The sequence below is a fragment of the Phocoena sinus genome, chromosome 2 (genome assembly GCF_008692025.1).
Source record: "Phocoena sinus isolate mPhoSin1 chromosome 2, mPhoSin1.pri, whole genome shotgun sequence".
NCBI lineage: Eukaryota > Metazoa > Chordata > Mammalia > Artiodactyla > Phocoenidae > Phocoena > Phocoena sinus.
The window spans coordinates 50036138-50058284 of record NC_045764.1 but is presented as its reverse complement, the minus strand read 5'-3'; the positions used below and the strand labels follow the sequence as shown (position 1 = coordinate 50058284).

The 22147-nt window shown below is 43.7% G+C and overlaps 1 protein-coding gene and 1 non-coding gene across 5 annotated transcripts in view; both read left to right on the top strand.

Annotated features, from left to right (window-relative positions):
• Positions 1-22147, top strand: part of IGF1R (insulin like growth factor 1 receptor) — a 310241-nt gene that overhangs the window by 138036 nt on the left and 150058 nt on the right. The window lies entirely within an intron of this gene.
• On the top strand, positions 18422-18528 carry LOC116750040. Its single transcript, XR_004348785.1, has one exon. It is a non-coding gene; the product is annotated as a U6 spliceosomal RNA (small nuclear RNA).

The window sequence follows — 22147 nt, the reverse complement described above, 5'->3', positions numbered from 1 at the left end:
TTCTCCATTCTATTTCCAAGATTTTGGATCATCTTTTCTATCATTACTCTTTTTCCAGTAGACTGCCTATTTCCTCTTCATTTGTTCGGTCTCGTGGGTTTTTACCTTGCTCCTTCATCTGCTGCATATTTCTCTGTCTTCTCATTTTGTTTAACTTACTGTGTTTGGGGTCTCCTTTTCACAGGCTTCAGGTTCGTAGTTCCCATTATTTTTGGTGTCTGCCCCCAGTGGGTGAGGTTGGTTCAGTGGCTTGTGTAGGTTTCCTGGTGGAGGGGAGTGGTGTCTGTGTTCTGGTGGGTGGAGCTAGATCTTGTGTTTCTGGTAGGGAGGGCCACGTCTCTTGGTGTGTTTTGGGGTGTCTGTGAACTTAGTATGATTTTAGGCAGCCTTTCTGCTCTTGGGTGTGGTTGTGTTCCTGTCTTACTAGATGTTTGGCATGGGGCATCCAGCACTGGAGCTTGCTGACCATTGGGTGGAGCTCGGTCTTAGCGTTGAGATAGAGATCTCTTGAAGAGCTCTCACCGATTGATATTATGTGGGGCAGGGAGGTCTTTGGTGGTCCAGTGTCCTGAACTTGGCTCTCCTACCTCAGAGACTCAGGCCTGGCACCAGGCCAGAGCACCAAGACCCTGTCAGTCACACAGCCAGGTACATGGGTATTTTCTTGCCTTTTGGGAAGTCTGAGGTCTTCTGCCAGCGTTCAGTAGGTGTTGTGTAGAAGTTGTTCCACTTGTAGAAGTATTTTTGATCTATTTCTCAGGAGGAAGGTGATCTCCATGTCTTACTCATCTGCCATTTTGAAGGTCTCCCTGTCATTGTGGTTTTAATTTGCATTTTCCTGATGGCTAATGATGTTGAACCACCTTTTCATGCCTTTATTTGCAATCTGTATATCCTTTTCGGTTAAACATCTCTTCATATGTTTTGCTGATTATCTAACTGGATTGTTTTTTAATGTTGAGTTTTCAGGGTTCTTTCTGTACTCCAGGGACTAGTCCTTTGCCAGATTATGATTTGTAAATATTTTCTTCAAGTCTGTAGCATATCTTTTAATCTACTTGATAGGGCCTTTGCTAAGCAGAAGTTTTAAATTTTGCTGATGTCTAATTTATCAATTTTTTCTTTCATGGTTTGTGATTTTGGTGTCTAAGAACTCTGGCTAGTGCTAGACCCCAAAAGATTCTCTTCTATTTTTTTTCTAAAAGATTTATAGTTTTATATTTTAAATGGTTCATGGCCCATTTTGAGTTAATTTTTGTATAAGGTATGAGACTTAGGTTCAGTTTTCTTTCACCCCAAAGGATATCTAGTTCATCCTCATTTGTAGAAAAAGCTGTCATTCCTCCACTGACTTGCTTTTGCTCCTGTGTCATAAGTCAGTCATGCACATTTGTGTGGGTTTATTTCTGGGTTCCCTATTCTGTTCCATTGATCTGTGTCTCTTCCTCTGCCAGTATCACACAATTTGGATTGGTGTAGCTCTAAAGTAAATTTTGAATCAGGTTAACTGATTCCTTCCACTTCTTTGTTCTTTTCCAAAATTGTTTTAGCTATTCTAGTCCTTTGCCTTTGATATAAATTCTGGAATAAGCATGTCTACATTTTCAAATATCTTGCTGGCATTTTGCCAGGAATTGCACTAAACTGGTATATCAATTTGGGGGAGAACTGACATGTGTATGATGTTGAGTCTTTCATTTCTTGAGCACAGTGTGTCTCCCCATGTATTTTAGTTTCTATTTGATTTCTTTCATTAGCAGTTTATAGTTTTCAAGATACGATTCCTGTGTATGTTTTGTTAGAGTTGTACCTAAGTATTTATTTTTTTTTCCATTCCTAGTATATTGAAATACAATTTGCTGAGCTCACATAATAGTTTTAGGAGGTGGGTTGGGGTTTTGTTTTGTTTTGGTTTTTTGTTTGTTTTGCTTTGTTTTAGAATTTCTTGGGATTTTCTACATAGACAGTCATGTCATCTGCTAATAGGAACAGTTTTCTTTCTTTCGTTCCAGTCTGTATGCTTTTTATTTCTTTTTCTTGTCTTATTGCAGTATCTGAATAAGGATGATGAGAGGAGAATTCCTTGCCTTATTTATGATCTTAGAAGGATTTCCATATTTTTTCTTTTAAACCTTAAGCTAAAATAAAATCTTACTTTTCTTAAAGATAGAGTAGAATAATTTTCTATTTCAAAACATGTTCTTGTACTTGATAGTACTAATATCTGCCTTATCGCCATACCATGGCTTTTAACTTTAATTTAATCTAGAGGAGTTAGTTTATGCTCAATATATTATTTTTATTAGGAACCACCTCATAAATTTTGTGTAGCATAGTGATGCTATTTCCCAGAGAAAGCACTTTTGTCATAAAGTGAGTTTATATATGTTTAAAACAACTTGTTTTGTAAAATTCCTTCCTTCTTCCTGGGAAAGATTAGAAGTTATTTCGGTACTATGTGCATGCACAGTTTCTGATTGGTCTGTCACATATGAAATGGCATTTAAGTCCAGTTTTTAAGTTTTTGTCCACCTTGGGATTAGTTGATATATGGTGCAGAGAGCTGGCATTCTCCTCCTCATGGCAGTAAACAGAGGAGGCCTAGGGGAATCTTTTCCCATTTGTAAATACAAAATATCTGAGAATCCTTTTTTTTTTTTCCTTTGCTTTTACTGCTAGAGAGAATAGTGTATGAACCTATTCGTACAGGATGAGGCATGAACCTCGGTGGTTGGGGCTGGCCAAAGCACAGATTATCCTGCTGAGCCCTTTAGGCCAGGCTAACTCATACCTGACAACATGTCCTAGTTTGTGGTAATCCTTTACCTGAGTTATTATAATTCTAATCACTTGTCATTTAAAACTGCATGTTTATAACATGCCTAGTTTTTGGACAACTTATTAAACTAAAAAGAATATGAACACGCATACATTGTGTATGTGTGTGTGTGTGTACATTTAAAAGGGTGCGAGCAGTTAAACATGGGAAACAGTTCCCAGTTCCTAGTAGTTCGTAATTTTATGGTTACAATTCAGTTTGCAACTGAAATTTGTCTTGATTGGTTAGTGTCATCAGCATGACATCTTGTTACAGGGAATTGAATCTAATTTTCTTATATAAAAGATGTTTTTAGAAACAATACAGTGTATATCTTGTTTGTACCAAGAATTGAATGTACCCAGTCAGGTACTTGCAGATTCCTTTTGACATGTGAGTTTCTTCATCCTTCTTTCTCTCAGATGCTACAATTCCCTATTTCACTATAACATGTGAAATTAGGGTGTGTGCCCTGAATTTGGGAACATCAAGTAATAGCATCCATAGAAAATACTCACTGATTTCTGTGCTAGGTAATCCAGAGTTTAAAACAATGTCCTTATTGGGGAGGAGTAGCAAAATTTACGTTTAAATACTAATTATAAGAGGTGGTGTTGATCAGTCCTAGGGGCATGGGCTTTGAGATCCAACAGACTTTGTGGCTTCTACAGTTTTGTTTTTCTTCCAATTGTATTGAGATATAATTGATATACAGCACTGTATAAGTTTAAGGTATACAACATAGTGATTTGACTTACATACATCATGAAATGATTACCACAAGTTAGTGAACATCCATCATCTCATGTAGGTATAATATGAAAGGAAAAAGAAAAAAAATATTTTTCCTGGTCATGAGAACTCTTACGATTTACTCTCAACAATTTTCATATATAACATACAGCAGTGTTAGTTATATTAACCATGTTGTACATTACATCCCTAGTGCTTATTTATCCTCTAACGGGAAGTTGGTACCTTGTGACCACCATCATCCAGTTGCCCCTCTCCCCACCCCCGCCTGTGGGAACCACAAATCTGATCTCTTCTTCTATGAGTTTGTTTGTTTTTGATGTATAATTGACCTACAATACTATGTTAGTTTCTGCTGCACAACACAGTAATTCGATATTTCTATACATTTCAAAATAATCACCATGGTAAGTCTAGTTACCATCTGTCACCATACAAAGATATTACATTATTATTGACTATATTCCCCACATTGTACATTTTATCCTCATGACTCTTTTATTTTGTAACTGAAAGTTTGTACCTCTTAATCTCCCTCACCTATTTCATTCATCCTCCCACCCCCTCCCCTCTGACAGCCAACTGTTTCTTCTCTGACTCTTTCTGTTTTATGTTTGTACATTTGTTTCATTTTTTTAAGAGTCCACATATAAGTGAAATCACATGGTATTTGTCTTTCTTTGACTTGTTTCACTTAGCATAATACCCTCTAGGTCTATCCATGTTGTTGCAGATGGCAAGATTTCATTCTTTTCTATGGCTGAGTAATACTGCGTTGTATATATATGCACCACATCTTCTTTATCCATCTATCTATGGGCACTTAGGTTGCTTCCATGTCTTGGCTATTGTGAATAATGCTGCAGTGAACATAGAGGTGCATGTATCTTTTCAAATTAGTGTTTTTGTTTTCTTTGGAAAAATACCCAGGGATGGAATTGCTGGATTGTGTCATATTTTCTATTTTTAATTTTTTGAGGAAATTTCATACTGTTTTTCATGGTGGCTGTACCAATTTACACTCCCACCAGTGGCACCCAAGGGTTCCCTTTTCTTTACATCCTCAGCAACAGTTTTTATTGCTTGTCTTTTTGATAATAGCCATTCTGACAGTTGTGAGCAGGTATCTCCCAGGGGTTTTATGGAGCATGTCTGGAGACCTCATCAGTACATTGGGAATAGACACACCTTTAGAGGTATTTTGAGGATTGAAATAGATAAGTGCATAAAGCAGTCTAGCTTGCTGTTTTTATACTATTAATGTTAATACTCAGTAGCCTGTGTCATTTTCCCCTTGGGGCTCCTTCTGGCACGATTCCCTCCCCAGGCAATAAGGGAAAGAGAGGCAGGAGGTCGGACCATGTGGGATGCCCAATACGGGATCCATATTGTAAATCTGGAATGTGGATATCTTTTGGGTTTCCTTAAGCAAAGCACACCTGCATGGCCACTAGCTGAGGCACAGCACACTAACTGGGCTGATGTGATGAAAGCATGGGTTGCTGGCGGCTGTCTAATCCAATTATGGATGGTTTCTCCATGCCCAGCCTTCTAGTTGTGCCCAGCCCATCTCCCCTGCAGGCCCTGCCCTCTCTCACCCTTCCCTTTCCATGCGTGGTCTGTGGCTGCCCCAGACTGTACTTGTAAGCTTCGCCAAGTACAGTCTCCTTAATCACAGGTGTCGAAAGCAAGTTGCTGAGGTCTATGGTTGAGCGTTAGATTTCCCAGCAAATGACCTCAGTACAGGTCTTGTTCATTACAGCCATTCAGGGCTGGCACCCTTGTGAGGCCAGGAGACTCAGAACAAGGGGAGGGAAACTTGAAGGTGTATCATGGTTTCCTTGGCTCATCTAATGGAGACTCAGAATAATTATCATTGTTGCAAATGGTCCTTACTTTGTGGTCTAATTGTTAAGCAGGGAGTTAAAACAACAACAGTAACGACCAGGAGGAAGACTAACATCTTGACCTTTTTGAACAGATCTCCCACTTGAAAGAAAGCTGCTAGCTGCAGGAGAGGGCCCAGGTCTCACAGTGTGGGGACCTCCAAGCTGCCTTTTTATAGGTTGCATGTTACAGTGAAATCACCCATCCCCTTTTGCCCACGTTGGGAAAAAAAGTCCAGGTTCGTGTATGTATTTTTCACTCATAGGGCTTATTTGGCATGATTTGGGTACAGCTGGTACAAGATGGTACAAGATGACCCAGCAGGTAGACTGTGAGCTGGGCCGTTCAGAGCTGCCTCTGAAATGTGAACACCCTTGCAGCTTGTTGCCATCCTAACCTTTTCCTCAGTCGTGGAGAACTGATCCTGACGTGGGCATTCCTTACCTCTCTCACCCGCTTGAGGATTGCGCAGGACCTGTGTTCGGGATGAAAATGGCACTATTTCTGGTTGTTGATGACATACACGAAGCCTGCAGTGCAGTTTAAATATCCTCAGGAGTGCCCTGGATCCATATGTACCAGTGAGTCCTCGGTCATGAGACCTGGTGGGAGGGAGTCAGGTAGAGCCTCCTGTCCTGGTTCCTGGGAAGGAGTCACTGCATGGCAGGAGGCTCCAGTGTGGTACCCGTTTTCTGTCCTTGCCTGAATCTGTCTGGCCTGTAGAGCAGAAGAAAGTCACCATCTGTGCCACTTCTGGCCAACCAGAGTTTTCTGCATTTGGGGATTGAGTGGAAGACGTCCCTGTAGCCCTCCAAATAAATGCCTTCAGACAAATCCAAACACTGTTACAACACCCACCTCAAAATTGTGACACTGTCAGGTTGACTAAATCCAGGAGACAGTGTAGGGCCTTGAGCACGTAGAAATGGTTAAGGAGACATTGCCTTTCATCATCCAAGTTAAACGTTACCCAGCCCTCTCCCCCACCTTTACTAGGACCCTGAACCTGTAGAAGATGGGCATCGACTGTCCTATTTTTATTGAGCCTGAAAAAGGCAACCTCTCACCCTCAACCCAGCTGTATTTCTAACTAAAATCAGTTCTACGTTGGAAACGCTCTGCAGAAACTTTTAGAATCCTCAACTCAGAAGGAAAAAATTGGTGTTATCAGGTGGTAGTTTCTGGAAAGGGTATGTGTCTGCTTCTTGAATGGGTTACAAGTATTTTGCACATGTGCCTGGAGGCCGTTTGTGGCATGAGAACCTTTTCTTTGAAGAGGGCAAAGGAGGCAGAAGGGCAACAGGAATGATTCTTGAGGCTGCCTCTTTGTGAGGGACAGTGGGGTCCTCAGTTTGTGTAGTTAACCTCTGGAGCCTTGGCTCATGTTCCAGTGATGGCTAGGGATTTTCTTTTTCTTTTGCAGTTTTTTTAGTTTTGGTAACTGGTTTAGTGACTGCTGTAGGTTGGTGAAGAACTCTGGGGTGACCTGCATGTGCTGATGGTGGACTGAGGGACTTTGTGCAGGAGCAGATGTTTTATACGCCCTCTGAATGGATAGATTTTAATCTGAAAGCATCAGATTCTGTGCCACTTCCAAAGTTAGAAAGCAACCTGCATGGAGGCGGCGGTTGCCCTCATCCCAGGGTTCAGGTGAGCCTCTTGGACACGGACAACATTTGGAGGAGGAGATGCAGGCACCTCCCCTGGTGGGCAGGGCAGCCACCATCTCTGAGTCATGAGCTAGGACTAGTGAAAGGTCAAAGGGAAGAGTTGTCCTGCTGTCTTCTACATTACAAACTCTCTTCCTGTGCTCTGAGCCCAGTCACTTGTCCAGGGTGCTTTTTAGTCAGAGGTGCCAGTGTCTGTTTACATAGTATGTGCATCTCTTCTATTAAAGGATTTTAAAGGCATTTATCTAATGCAAGTCTCCCTCTGTCAGGGGATCTTTTTCCTGATTGCATGTAAATAATGATGTCAACTTTGCACTTTGTGTAATTTCTCAAACTGTTTACTGCTTGGCCTTGATCGGGACTCCCTGAGGATGCTTTGCCCATGCAGAGCCCTGACAGCCCCTGGAGGGTGGTGAGGGGTGGTGTTGTCCCCTGGGCACCATCAGGTGATTCCGCTCAGTGTGGAGGCTGTGCAGAAGCAACTCTGTTCATCCTTGTGCAAAACACATTTTCTCTGTCCTTTTCCTTTTTCCTCTTTGCCTGACATCTCTCTGGTTTTCAGCAAAGCAGTGGGCTTCATGTTTATTCCTTGTGGTTTCTCAGCAGTTACTTCTAGCATCAATTTCAATCGATTAAAGTGGTTAAAGAATTTTTGTGCTCAGGAGTCAGTTAAATATTATTTTCTCTTTTAACTTAGAAACTAGTTTTACAGTGGCTTTTTTCTTTTTCTTTTCTAACTCCCTCCCCCCCCTTTTTTAAAAGTTTCTGAAGGCAGATCCTGCTCATAACAGAAGAGAACACGTGAGCTCATGGCTTACTTTTCCCAGTTGACTTTTCTGGTCATTTACCTTTCTGTAAAATGGAAAGACAAACAAGCAAACCCTTAAATCCAACTCAGATCATGATTGCCAACTTCTTTCTTTGTGCATAATATTTTCTTTGTGTAGTTATATTTTTTCTAGGTTATGCCTTCTTTATCTTTGAAAGAAAAAAGAAAAACCTTTACACTGTTTACAAGAACTCGTTGTTCTAGGCCATACAATTGCATCTGTGACGCTTTTTCCATTTGGAACCATGGGGGCGATAAAGTTGATGTCAGCTGGCTAGCCGGTTTTTTTTAAGGCAAAAATCCATAGTCTTAATTTATACTGTAATCATTTTCATTATGTTTGTAGTATGTTTCTCAGAAAAGCAAACGTCGCGGTTTCAGTCTCTGTGGTCGAAGCCTCTGATTCGTCCTTCCTCTGCCTACCACCTCCCTGCTCCTCGTCTAGTCCTTCTCCTTGGAGGATGGGTTGTCTTTCATTTGAAAAATGAAAATTCCATACCTTACAAAGAAGGCGACATGCCATGTCTTCAATGTAATTAAATGCAACCGTGACTTCAAGTGGACCTTTAATTTATGCCATTGAACTTTTTCTTTGGGGAAGGGGCTTTTTCATTGAATGGTCTTACAGTTTAATAATGGAGGGGGAACAAAAGGCTGTACAGGGATACATTCTTAAATCCTGTGACCAAGACCCATAATGTAACCCAGGGGCTCTTTTGTGGCCTTGGGAGGGTCTTCCCACTTTGATGAGGAGGGGAGTCCCGGGGGAAGCACCATTGGAGGGAGAATGGTACGTGGGAGTTTGCTTCTGGAGCTCAGAGAAAAAGGGAAGTCCAGGGCTTCCCTGGTGGCGCAGTGGTTGAGAGTCTGCCTGCCTGCCAATGCAGGGGACACGGGTTTGTGCCCCGGTCCGGGAAGATCCCACATGCCGCGGAGAAGTTGGGCCCGTGAGCCACAACTACTGAGCCTGTGCGTCTTGTGCTCCACAACAAGAGAGGCCGTGATAGTGAGAGTCCCGCGCACCGCGATGAAGAGTGACCCCCGCTTGCCGCAACTGGAGAAAGCCCTCGCGCAGAAACGGAGACCCAGCACAGCCAAAAATAAAAAATTAATTTAAAAAAAAAAAAAAAAAAAAAGGAAAGCCCATACCCTGAAAATAGCCCTGAGTTGCTCTGGGTACACTTCATCTGCCAACATTTAGTATCTGTGACTTAGCCAGAGGAAATGCATATTAGCCGCTGAGTTTCCATGGCTTGTGTTCTGGGACTTTGCCCCATGAGGGTACTCTGTGAAGGAACAGGAGGCTCTGTGCCGCTGGGGTTTGAGAAGGGCTGGGCAGGTGACTGGAGGAGGAGTCTTGGCAACACCGGAGGCGTCCTGCTTGGTCATCTCAGTGTGCATGTTGGGGTGCGGCGTGTGCTGTGATGCTGCGGGTCAGAGTGCACAGGGGAAGTGGGGTGCAAAGTGAAAGGGGCACCTGGGTGACCCGTATCCTTGCCTAGAAAGATCATCACTTCTTTCGTTTAAACGAAGCATGTGACAGAACCATCAGGGATCATTTCTCCCCCTTGTTTATCCAGGTGGCCTGTCCCTCGATAGGGCTGTGACAGACCTGCACAGAAAACCTTAACTTCCACATGGAAGCACATCTGGGGAAGCTTATTTCAAATGCAGTTTGCCCCGTGCACAGGTGCTGTGGTGCAGCGGGTGGAACAGGGAACCATTGTCCAGGGGCCTGGCAAGAACGCTGGCCTGGGAGCCTGGAGCCCTGGGCCTTGCAGTTTTGATTGGCTCAGCAAAGCCCCTGGCCTCCCTGGTCTCTTCCCTCTGTAGGACCTCTCTTTATGCCCTGAGGGAAAAACAGAGAAGGGGCTGATCAGAGTCTTTCCCTCACAGAGGTAAGAGGGAACAGTATTTAACAACACGAAAACAAAGTATAAAACTTCTGCCATCTTATAAAACCTATTTTTCTTTCACTTCATGTTGAATCATATAGTCAAGCTAATCAAATTATAGAGTTTTTACCACCCTAAGTATGTGTATTCATTTACCTTGTAGTGCTTAAAACAAAAGCAGAAAATAATATGGGTAAACATAAAGAAAAGATCATTTCCTTTTTTATATTCTTGATGCCTCCTAGCCAGGTAATTATAGTCACATACAAAACCATGTGCAAGCCTTCATGAGACTGAAGCTTGTACCAAAATTTCCTTTAAAGTTTTCATAGCTGTTGGTGCCTGCTCAGATGGCTCCATGATGATAGGTTCTTGATTAGAAATTACTTAACAGTGCCTAATGGACTACTGACTAATAAATGTTAACATATATTCTTTTAGTGCCTAAATCACATCTCTGTGGTGCCAGGAAAGCCTTATGTGTGTGGTTGCCCTTATTATAGGCCGCTGTGCCTTTGGCAAATGCAACACATATTACTCTGGTATCTCAAAAGACTTAAAAAAGCAACAACCGACTTACTTTGTATCTTTTCCTCTAATAATTGACTTTTAACTTATTTGTAACTTATTATTAAACCTAGTAAGCAGTTTTCTTTTTATTAAATTTTACTTGTATAAGAATGAAGCCAAAAAGAGTGGCGATCTGTTCAAACATTAAAGTCCTTATCTATGACCACCTACCATGTAACGTGTGACTTGTGGGCTGTGAAAGAGGACAGTTTTCCCACCTAAAGCGTTGATATCATAGATCGACAAACTATTTTGCCACCTGATAAAAAGTAAAATGGATGGATGGATCTTGGACACAATGTCCAAGTGAAAGAAGCCGGTCACAAAAGACCGCCTATTGTCTGATCCCATTTTTAAGTTGTAAGTTGATGAAAGGCTGTGTGACCAATAAATGCTGAGTGTATTTTAGTAAACAGACTTGTGGTGCTAGAATGAGTTAAAAATGCACAGGCATGCGTGACGTCGTTAATGATATGCACAGTCAGTATTTTGTTGATGCACAGCGATGATGCACAAATGGAAGGTAGCACATTTAAGGTGCCTGTTATTTTACACAAACACAAATGAAGCGTCTCAGTGGTGTGCTTTGCTGGGGAAGCAGAAGGTGGAAGGAGAGACGTTGGCAAAGTGGAAATCTGCTCGAATAACTTCTGTACATAGTCTAGTCATAGCTCCTCACCTGGCAAGGGGTTTGGTGGAAGAGGCTGGGTAGGGTTTATATAATTCTCCCCCTTGGAAGGGCCAACGAGGCAGTTCAGAGAAAAATTTTTTTGTCCTCCCTATTACCTTAAAAATCCCCAAATTCACTTCCTGTAGAATTCTTGAGTCAGATTGTCTTCCTGACTTTCAGGTTTAAGGTATGAAGGGCTGACAGTAAACCCCCACCACCACCAATGTTTATTTGCTGATCCAAATGAGTGTTAATTGGTAGAATATTGTAAATGTAGGGGGGGTGGAATTGGAGACTTCAAATGGTAGCTGCTTAGTCTCAGGAGAAGGGAAAATGACCAGCACCCACACACATACCCATCATTATATGAGCTAAGCATTTCTGAGGCATTTTCATGTATCTTGAGAGATAAGAGCACCCAAATTTCTGAGTGAGATTTATCTTTGGAAATATAGAAGACAAATTAGCAAAATCTTTCTAATTTTAAAATGTGCTTTTTGATTTGATGTCTGTTTGTTTGGAAAGAGGCTTTTAAAGTAAAAGCTATCGATGTGTGACCATTACCATCAAAGGCTAAATCCTGGCGGGAAGTTATTACCCAGGTTACCATATTAAGATGATTATGGCTGGCGCACGTTATAAGATCTTTTCATATATATTTTTTACATTATAACTTCAATGTTTTTTATTTACATCCCTAGATGGGGACGGGTGGGAGGCCAAATTCCCAAACCCCAAATTTTAAGCAGTTATTATTCCTCTTAATTACTGGATGTTTCCTTGAATTTACTGGGTTTTACTTTTGGAAAAGTTCACTTTCATTTTTGGATATTTTGTACCAATATTCTGTGCCTAAACACAGAATTTTTTGTGTGTTCAATAAGAGTTGATGTTTTGAGAGGTGGTGGTGGGTTGCTTGTGACAGACCAAATACAGATTTGAGTTCAACAAGCTTTTGAACCGGATGTTTCTATGTGCTAAAACTCTGTAAACACTTGTAGCTTTGTCTGCCATTGTATATTGCTGTATTGATTTTTTTTTTTTTCCTCCTGAAAACCTCCAGGCCTGTCTGTTCTATACCAATACAAAGGCTGGCCTGTTCCCCAGGGCCACTGCAGGAGAACCTCTGGGGTCTGTGCACTGTTAGATGTTACCATCTGTGAAGTTGCTCCAGATTCTCTTGCACTTGATCATAAAATTCCATTCCAATTTTATATGAAGTTTCTTTGTCAAAAAGAATAAATGGTTGCTCAACAGATCCAGTTGTCAGTTGCTGACAGATGTGAAAATTAACAAACAGCAAAATGTCTCCCTTTTAGGAAAGGAACGCAAGTACTTTAAAAAAAAACAAACCTTATATTGTCAATAAATGAATCCGTTTTAAAAGCATTTTCAAACATTTGTAATGAAAATGGAGGCCTTCTAATGTTTCAGGGCTTAGGGAGAGCCATACGTAATCAAATGCTCCTGTTACTGTTATCACTGTAGTAATAGGGCTTAGTTCTGCCCTTTAAGTCACGGACTCAGGTTACTCCCAGTTTTAGCTGCAATCACAGTATGTTTCTCTTTAAAAAGAGATTGTATCCCAACACTTCTCTATACTAAAACATGAGGAGAAGGTAGCTTGTTAAAGTGACAGTTTAGATGTTGTTATTTTGACAGAAATATTAGTAAATGTGTCGTATTATCCCTTGCTAAATATTTATAGCTTAGAATGTATACTCTGATGCATAATATTTTATGAAAGAAACATCCTTTTCCTCAAATTTCTTCCACTTCATTGACATCAATCTGTAATTTACACCCAGAGATCTGTAGGAAAAAGACTATATTAAGACCCTTTTATTTCAACGAAGATAAAACTATTCTAAGATGGAACACCCTTGAATCTTTGGGACCCTTAAAGGTAGAATGTTATGAAATATTTGTATTTATTCCTTTGCTCAGATTTTAATAGCTTCACTTTTGCAGAAAGGCACAAAATGAGGGTGACTTTAGTGCACAATTTTAGGTTTTGAGATGAAGCAAGGTGCACGATGGTAAGTTACCTGATCTCAGTGCTTACGTAACGGCCATGACAAGTGCCCTATGCATTCCCATCCAGAAAAGAAATGCTGTTGTGAAAATGGCTGTCTTCTCTGCGTTCAGCTCTGTGACTGAAAGACGTTGTTCAACAGCTATGGGTTTACAAGATGTTGCACATGGAGTACTTTCCTTGTCTCATTTAGAAAAACCAGTCTAGACTTCCACGGTTTGGTATTCATGGCCATGGTTTTGGACTTTATTAGATGGCTCTCAGAGGTACTTTTCAGGTGGACATTGATTTCGTGCCAGCTGTCTGAGATGTTTTTCCCTAAACATGGGTGGGTGTGTAGGCTACGGTCTGCAGTGGAGAGCAGATGCCCGCGGTGGAGCTCAGGTGGATTGTGTGGAAGAAGGAAAGGAGCAGAGGTAGAGGAAGAAGCCTGTATGTCCCGCACAGCTCTGTTAACAGCTGAGTGGTTCTCCAGGATAGGCCAACTACTGTTTTTATTCACAAAATGGACTTGAAAATCAGTTAGTAAACAAACCGTCTCCTTTAGATAAGTGACATTCTGATTTGTCTGTAAAAAGTTCCGTTTCCTAGCTAACGTCCTCTGAAGCACTTTTATGTGCAACCGCTGTGCCAATGTTTGCTGTCATTTGGTTGTAACGAAATCAGTCGTGAACTTCAAAGTGGAATCATTTCAGAGCCTTTCCTCTACAGTAGTTCGGGAAACACAATACCAAGTGACCTTGATTCACTGCGAACTCAACTGGAAAATGTGCCTAGTGTCTCCCTGAAGCAAGAATCCCTCGCCTCTTGACCCTCATCATTTTGGGCTTGAGTCTTCAACCTTGTTGTGCAGACGTCAGCACCGTGTAATGTGTGACCTTCTCTGCTCTCTTCTAAGCTATGGCCTGATTGTTTATACCTTAGTGTTGCTATCAGTTTGGACCAGAAGTCATGAATCTTTCCCTGACCTTAACCTCACTGTGGATTGGCTTAAAGAAGAATCTGGGTCTGCTGATGTATAAGCACTAAATTATGTGAAAATTAATAACATTTACCCCTCAACTCCTTAAGTAATAAAGTAGTGGGAAAAGAATTGAATGTTTTATAGCAGTTGTAAGTTATCTAGGAAATAGCTAACAGGTAAGTTTTTATTTAACTGAAGTTTCTGAAAGTGGGATGAAAGAGGGTGGGAAAGGAAAGAGCCATTAAGAAAGCTCACTTTAACCTGTATGCTGTGTTATTTTAACTTTGCCCTCCAGGCTTGGTTAAATAGTCATGTACTTTAGGTCTTAAAAAACATACCCACATGTATTAGTAAGTTAAAAATTTAACAAAACACAAATTATTATGTTAGAATTATTGAAGAAATGATCTAACTTTAATAAGCATATTTTACAAATGCTATTTCCTGAGAACCACTGCTTTTAGATGGAACATGCCTTTGTGTTGGTCATGCTTTCTTCCTAGTAATTTGAAACACCTATTTAAATTATCTTTTGCAAACAAGCTAACTAGATCACCACTGAGGTTTATAATGTGCTTTTTGGATATCTGAAATACTGGAGGTATTGAAGGACAGTGCTTGCACGCTCATCCATCTCTGCCTCGTGGATGTATTGTGCTCCACCATGTAGCCCTGCAGGCGGCCCAGGGCTCAGCTTGGACAGGGTCCGTGAGCACCCCAGCCCAGGAAGAGGTGGCCAGCAGGGCAAGTGGACTGTGGGGCCCAGGTGTTGTGTTGGGCACTGTGCTGGCAGGTTGTAGTGGACCTTCCTGTGCCCCCCTGGGAGGATGGGGGTGGAGGAGAGGTAAAGGTGCCTCTGTGTGTGTGTGTTTGGTTTTGTTTGGGATCTGTTGTAAAAGCCCAGGCCCTCCCTCACCTTTGGGAGGTTCTGTCACAGAAGTGAGAACTTGGTGGTGAGCATTTCGTTTCTTCAGCAAATGCTGCTGAGCCTCTGACCTGTGCCTGGTGTTCTTCTTGAGCTGAGAATCCTGCAGGGAACAAGCGCAACATGGATAGCTTGGTCCTGCAGTTTACATTACAATGGGAACACATTTGTCTGGCAAATAGCATAACTTCTCAGATGTCTCTGAACCCCACATCCACAGTCTGAGCTGCTGAGGTCTCGTGACTGGTAATTGGTGATTTTAATCTGGATTTCTCCATTTATTATTTTCTAACATGATTTTAACTTACTTAATAATTAAGTCTTTGGTATATTTTCTCTGTCTGTGTCTCCCTTAGACCCACACAAGCTTTACAAGGGCAAGGATCTTATCTTTTTGTTTTTCTTCCCCATGTCTCCCAAGCACCTAGACAGAGCCTCCGTTCCCAAAGCTCCAGTCAATGTTTGCTGAGTGTGTGTTCACACTGGGTTTGTTTGAACACTCGCTAATGAACCCTGTTGGAATTCTGACGGTGCATCTAACTCTCAAGACCGGGGACCCGGGTTCTCTTGGGGTGGGTGAGCTTGCTTCCACCTCGTTTGCGGGGTGCTCGTGTTGGAGTGGGTCCCCCACGTCTCTCCGCCCGCCCTATGTGTGTAGCGCCCACAGTCACGTTTTGTGGTCCTGGTTTCCCCGAGGTCACGACAGCAGCAAGTCCCACCTGCGGCCTTGCGGGCAATTTTTCTTGTTCAAGGAAGTCACCTGATGTCTCTGCTGCGCAGGCAGTGAGTGCATCAGAGGCCAGGGGGCTGGGCCCTGGGGTCGGGGTGCTGGTTTTGAGCGGTGTCCCCAGGCAGCTGTGATGACCGCGCTGAAGCCCGCTCACGGAGAAGCGGAGCTGACACCTGGTGTTTGGACAGGTCATGCCGTGCAGGATTATTGGCTGTGCGTAGAGTTGCTCATCTGTGGTGACAGATGTTGAGCTGTTATTTAGTAACTTAGGTTTGTTTTCCTTTGCACACAAATAACCTCTTAACTGCTGAGTGCTTCTGCGGGCGACCACAGAGCCCATCAGCCGGCAGGCGTTTGCAGGCTCCAGAGGTGTTGCATTGAAAGAGAACTTACGGAGTGTGTGTGGCACGGGGAAGAACAGGCCCTCCTGCCCCGCTCCCAGATTTCCTTTGTAAAGAACATCAATATAAGCACCACCATTCTTCAGAAACACAGGCCAGGTGCTCGGGTGCACTGTTGTAGCCACTGAGGGCCCAGTGATGGAAACGTTCTAGTGGCAGAAACAGACCATAATCAAGTCACAGTGTCAGACAATGATGAGTGCTGTGAGCAAGAATAGATGAATAACTGGTGGGGGGTGGGGTTGGGGTTGGGGTCTCAGAGAAGGGCTTTCGGAGGAGGGGACGTTTGCCCTGAGAGTATGAGTCAGCCAGGAGGAGACATGGGGACGTGGTGGCAGGGGACCATAGGTGGAAAGTCCCCAAGGTGGGGACGATCTTGGGGTGTGTGCATGTGGGGAGCAGGGCTGTTTATTCACCCCACACTCTCTGGGCACCTGCCCTGTGCCAGGTGCTGTTCTCGGTATAGGAATAGAGCCATGGATGAGTCTCTGCCTTCATGGAGCTTTTGTTAAATCAGGGCGGCCTGGGGACTGTGCTGGGTGGGGTGCTCTTTTCTGTAGGGTACTCAGAGGGGGTCTCTAGTGAGATGGCATTTGGGCAGAGACCTAAAGGAAGGGTTGCAGGAAAGCCAGGAGGCTGGAGGGCAGGGGGTCATGGTGAGGACCTTGGCTTTGACAGGGACAGGAGATGGCAGGATTCTGAGCAGGGGGATGACACTGGCTTCTGTGTTGACAGTAGACTCTAGGGCCGGGACAGAAGCAGAGAGACCAGTAGGAGGTGGCAGTTGCCATGATCCAGGGCAGAGAATGTGCATCTTCGACCAGGATAATGGTGAAGGTTGTTGGGAGATGCAGTTGGAATCCCAAAGCGCCGACAGGACTGGCAGATGCATATGGGATACATATGGGACGGCAGAGAAAGAGGAAGAGACAGTCGTGGGGCTGGAGCCCATGAGGGAGGGGCAGAGGGTGGGCACAGCCAAATCATCACGTGGGACAGAAAAAAAAAAAAAAGGATTTTGTTCTCTGTGTTGGAAAGTCAGCAGAGAGTTTAGATGGGGGGTGACGTGACATAGTGACAACTTAGCAAAGCAACTAATATTTATTGAGCACTTATTCTGTATCAGCCCTTATGACAACCCTGCAAGAGTCAGCTTCACTGTTATATCCATTCTATAGATGAGGATGCTGATGGACAGAGAGCTTATAAGGTATCTTGCCCTATATACCACACATTTAGTTAGGGCCAAACTTGATTAATTGATGTGCGTCCTAGGGTGTATTTTATTGTTCCTTTAGAGAAGTTACCACGTCTTTGGGTAACCATGCCCACACCCAAGGGCTTAAGAAACATTTTGATGTTTACCAGTTGTTTGCAAATGGGGCCAGAGACAATTTAGGTATTAAAATCTCACTAAATCTGTATCCATTATATGACTCATCTATCTCCTTCTTCCAAGGACCCCCCCTCAAAAAATGATCATGGGTACATTCCCCTTACCTGTAAAGCATGTTCATGGTCACAGAAAATATATAGAGAACCACAGGTCTGCAGGTTTCTACATGGGAACTCTCACACTATGGTCAGAAGGTCTGAGACTAGTTAAAAAAAAATGGTTGTGGAATCCAGGCAGCAGCCACTAGGTAATCTCTTTATAAAGGTTGGTGTAATTTCTGTAAGACTTGTTTATTTTGCTCTCAGTTGGTTATCTTGACATTGTTGCCTTTGAAGAGGTTATTGTGATTTCATTACAGACCAGGTATCTTACAAGATTCATTTGCTATCTCCACATCATTTTCTCATTTCTTTGGCTGTCAATCCCTGGGTGAAGGTGGGAGGGGGAGGCCTTCGTCGGGGGAGAGAATGTGGTAGCAATGAATGTTTACTGCACAAGAGCGCTCAGGGCTTCTGTTATAGTCTGGGGGTGAGGGAGGGAGTGGCGGGGAGCACGCAGGAATGTGACCTCCTGGGCCCCAGCCCTGATGAGCAGGGCGGGATTACAGAGGGACTGTAGTGTTAAAGTTAGGATTTTCTGGAAATGTAGCAGACTCCCCCGCACCCCTTGCCGTTTGAGATTTTGAAACCCTACTTCTGTTTTGCAAGAGCCGAGAAGGGACCAGTTAATAGCTCTGATCATCTTGTCTCTGGAGAGAATTTATATCTCAATTTACCAGAAGACAGCTCTGGTATTAGGGCAACAAGAATGGTTTTATTCCTGTTTCCTCTTCCTGCACTCTGTTCCTATTTAATTCTTGCATTAAAACCATTCCTGGTGTGCTTGCTTCGGCAGCACGTATACTAAAATTGGAACGATACAGAGAAGATTAGCATGGTCCCTGAACAAGGATGATGTGCAAATTCGTGAAGCGTTCATATTTTTGAAAAACAAATACTGTATGCTAACACATATATATGGAATCTTAAAAAAAAATGGTTCTGAAGAACCTAGGGGCAGGGGCAGGACAGGAATAAAGACGCAGCCTTAGAGAATGGACTTGAGGACACGGGGAGGGGGAAGGGTAAACTGGGACGAAGTGAGAGAGTGGCATGGACATATATATACACTACCAAATGTAAAACAGATAGCTAGTGGGAAGCAGCCACACAGCACAGGGAGATCAGCTCGGGTGCTTTGTGACCACCTAGAGGGGTGGGATAGGGAGGGTGGGACGAAGAGGTAAGAGGGAGGAGATATGGGGATATATGTATATGTATAGCTGATTCACTTTGTTATAAAGCAGAAACTAACACACCATTAGAAAGCAATTATATTCCAATAAAGATGTGTTTTTAAAAAAAACATTCCTGGGGCTTCCCTGGTGGCGCAGTGGTTGAGAGTCCGCCTGCCGATGCAGGGGACACGGGTTCGTGCCCCGGTCTGGGAAGATCCCACATGCCGCGGAGCGGCTGGGCCCGTGAGCCATGGCCGCTGAGCCTGCGCGTCCGGAGCCTGTCCTCCGCAACGGGAGAGGCCACAACAGTGAGAGGCCCGCGTAACGCTTAAAAAAAAAAAAAAAAAAAAAAAAAAAACATTCCTGGTAAATTAGAACATGCTTTTGTGCTCAGGCCTTGTTTTGAAGAAGGGTTTTGAGTCTAAAAAATTTGATAGCCTCCCATCTATCATGGTGATTTCTGACTTTCCTAAGGGACTGTGTACTTGAGCGAGGCTTGTTCTTTTGTAAGAACCAGCCTCCCTGGGCCTGGGAAGTGGTGAAAGATGCTCTGCTGGGAGGGGAGCCATGGCAAAGGGTTGGACTTGGGGGGACTTCTGCCAGGATGCAGCATATCAATTGTTGGTGTGTTTGGAAATTTGAAAAGTAATATTAAGAATTAAAATTGTACAAAACCTCCTAAGATTTCTACCATGGCTGTATAAAGTTTGAGCATAGTGCTATCAATTTAAAAGTGGACAACTTAAAAATTCCACCTCTTCTGGAAATTTGTTGCCACCTCTACCCCAATTCGGCAGTCTTTAGATAAACTGACAGCCCCCATTTACCAACAAGGAAGAACCTTCGATTTTTGTTTTTTATTATTATCTTTTAAATAGCAGGGTGGTGAAAGATACGGCGTGTGACTCAGCAGATGGGAATTTCTTTAATAACACACTGGGTGTGTAAGCATTAGCCCTGCTCCCCACAAGCAGCTCTGCAGAATGCCCTCCGCCTGTTTGGGGAACAGACCTGGCGACCGAGAGAGGCAGCCCAAACTTCCCTAGAGGAGGCAGACTCGGTGGTGGAATCTGAGGGATTCTCTTTGTTTCATTTGTTTTCCCTCTGTCTTGGAAAACACGGACGCAAATCCAGTCCGGCTCCTGCAGCTGCTGAGGCAAAGCAGGCTTTTTATGAATGAGGCCCAGGAGGGGGAGGAGAGGGCTTGTGTTACAGCAGCAGTTGGTTGGGTAATGCATTTCATTCACTCCCAGCCATCTAGCCCCGGCTGTATTTTAAAGCATATTGTTCATTTTTTGTCGATTCAAATTAGACTTTTCTGCCCCTTGTGCAACTGTGTGTAAATTAGAACACTAAGCATGTTGTGTGCGTTAATTTTTTTTTCGTTTGTTTTGTTTCTTCTGAGTGTTTGCTCATTTAGTTGGAGGAAATGGTAAGAGAAGTGAACTGGGAAAAGGGAAAAAAGGCTTCGTCATCCCTGGGGGCGTTGGTTACATCTCTGTCCCCAAGCCACCCAAGAGGAGGCAGGTGGGGTCCCTGTGCCCAGCCCTGAGAGTGGAGCTCTGATTATGGGCCACCTACTACCTGGTGCCCCAGGTCTGCACGTGCTGGCTCCCTTGCCCTGTCCCCCTCTCCTGTTCCCAGTGGGCAGCTCATTATTTGTGGCACTTGAAGCCTCATTGTTGTGGTCACAGGGTTGTGTGAATTGGAAGCTGTGTGACAATGCTGGCCCCCCTCCCTGCCACCGCTTCCTGCTGGGAGCAGAGAGAAGAGGGCAGGCATTGTCTTGGGCATAAATGAACCTCTATCAAAACAAACACCAGAGAGAGGGGCGGCTGGGTTACAGCTGCCCCTGTGAGCCCCGGCAGAGGGCCGCCGTCCTCGCAAAGAGCGCTTTAAGCCTGGATGAGGAGTGTCCTCGCTGACTATCCTGTGCGCAAAGAGCGAACCCCAGACCGACTGGCCATCCACACCACCCTCAAAATGATTCCCCATATCAGAAATGCCAGATCTGTGTCCTTGAGCATGGTTGGGGGAAGAGAATTACCCCGAGGCATCATGGCTGTATATGAAGGGTAACGCTATTGTAAAGTTGTTCTGCCAGAGAGGTTAAGCACACCCTTCTCCAACGTGGACACTGAGAACAGAGATAGAGACGATTAGGCTGTTTTTTTGATCCAGCTTTTAAATAGGACCCTTCCCTCCCCATTGCTAGTGGCAACCAGGTGCTTTAAGGCACCTAATGCCTGATGTCAAAAACTCTCCAGATGTGCCAAGCGTCTTTCTTTAGCTCTCCATGTTTTGATGTTGTATAAACACAACTGGCAATACCCCTAATGCCCATTGCCCAGCACCAGTGTGGAAGCTCACCATTGCATGCCTGACTCGCTTTCCTGGTTGCCCTGGTTTCTCTCCTGTGTGGGTGTTGTGTGTCCCATTAACATCACATGCCCCTCCCCAGCCTTGAATGCCACATCTGGGCTGTTTTAGGCATCGGTGATATGAGTTCGGTTTCTTTTTTTTTTTTTTTAACTGTAAAAGGAAAGTCTTTCATTGCAGTTATACCAAAGGAAGGGATGAGAAGGAATGCATTAAGGACTTGATATAAACAGCTAGTCTTGGGTCCTAATTGTCCCGTTTCTCCTTTTGGCCAGCAGCCAACATGATGTCACTGTGTCCACGTCCTGAGGGTCTGAATTAAAGGCACACTGCATGGGCCAGCTCTGGGTACAGCGATGGCTTTGGCTTTGAAGTTCATTTGGGGTCCTGATTAGAAAAAATTTGGGGTAAGCTGACCCAGGGCATGGCTGGCTGGTTCTAAGATGCAATTCTGGCCTGAGCCTTAGTACTAACAGTGGTAGGTCACTTAAGTCCACAGGCTAGGCCCTGGGAGGACTTCAGGACTTAAGGAAGGAGAAGGGATAGAGAAGGATTGCAATAAGAAATAAAACAAGGAACAAGAGAGAGCTGCCATAGAAGGAGAGGGAGCAGAACACTTCCAAAGGGGGTATTTCCTTATTTAGGAGATTGAGTCATTATAGTGGATGACTGTGCCACTGGCGGCAAAACCATTTTAGTTGAAGGAGCACACCCTGGGTGGCCCAGTGGTTAAGTTGTCAGCAGAGGCAGGGACTGTAGCCTCCTCCTTCTGAAAGATGGGTAGAAAATGGAAGAGGGGAGATAACACAGGACTGAGGAATTTTGGGGTTTTGTTTTGTTTGGCTTGAGGGTGGAGGATTGCACCCATGAGGTCAAGGAAGCCAGAATTGTCAAATTCAAGAAGCGTCTCAGATGTTTTGACCAACAGCAACTTTGGAGAGCAAAGTGT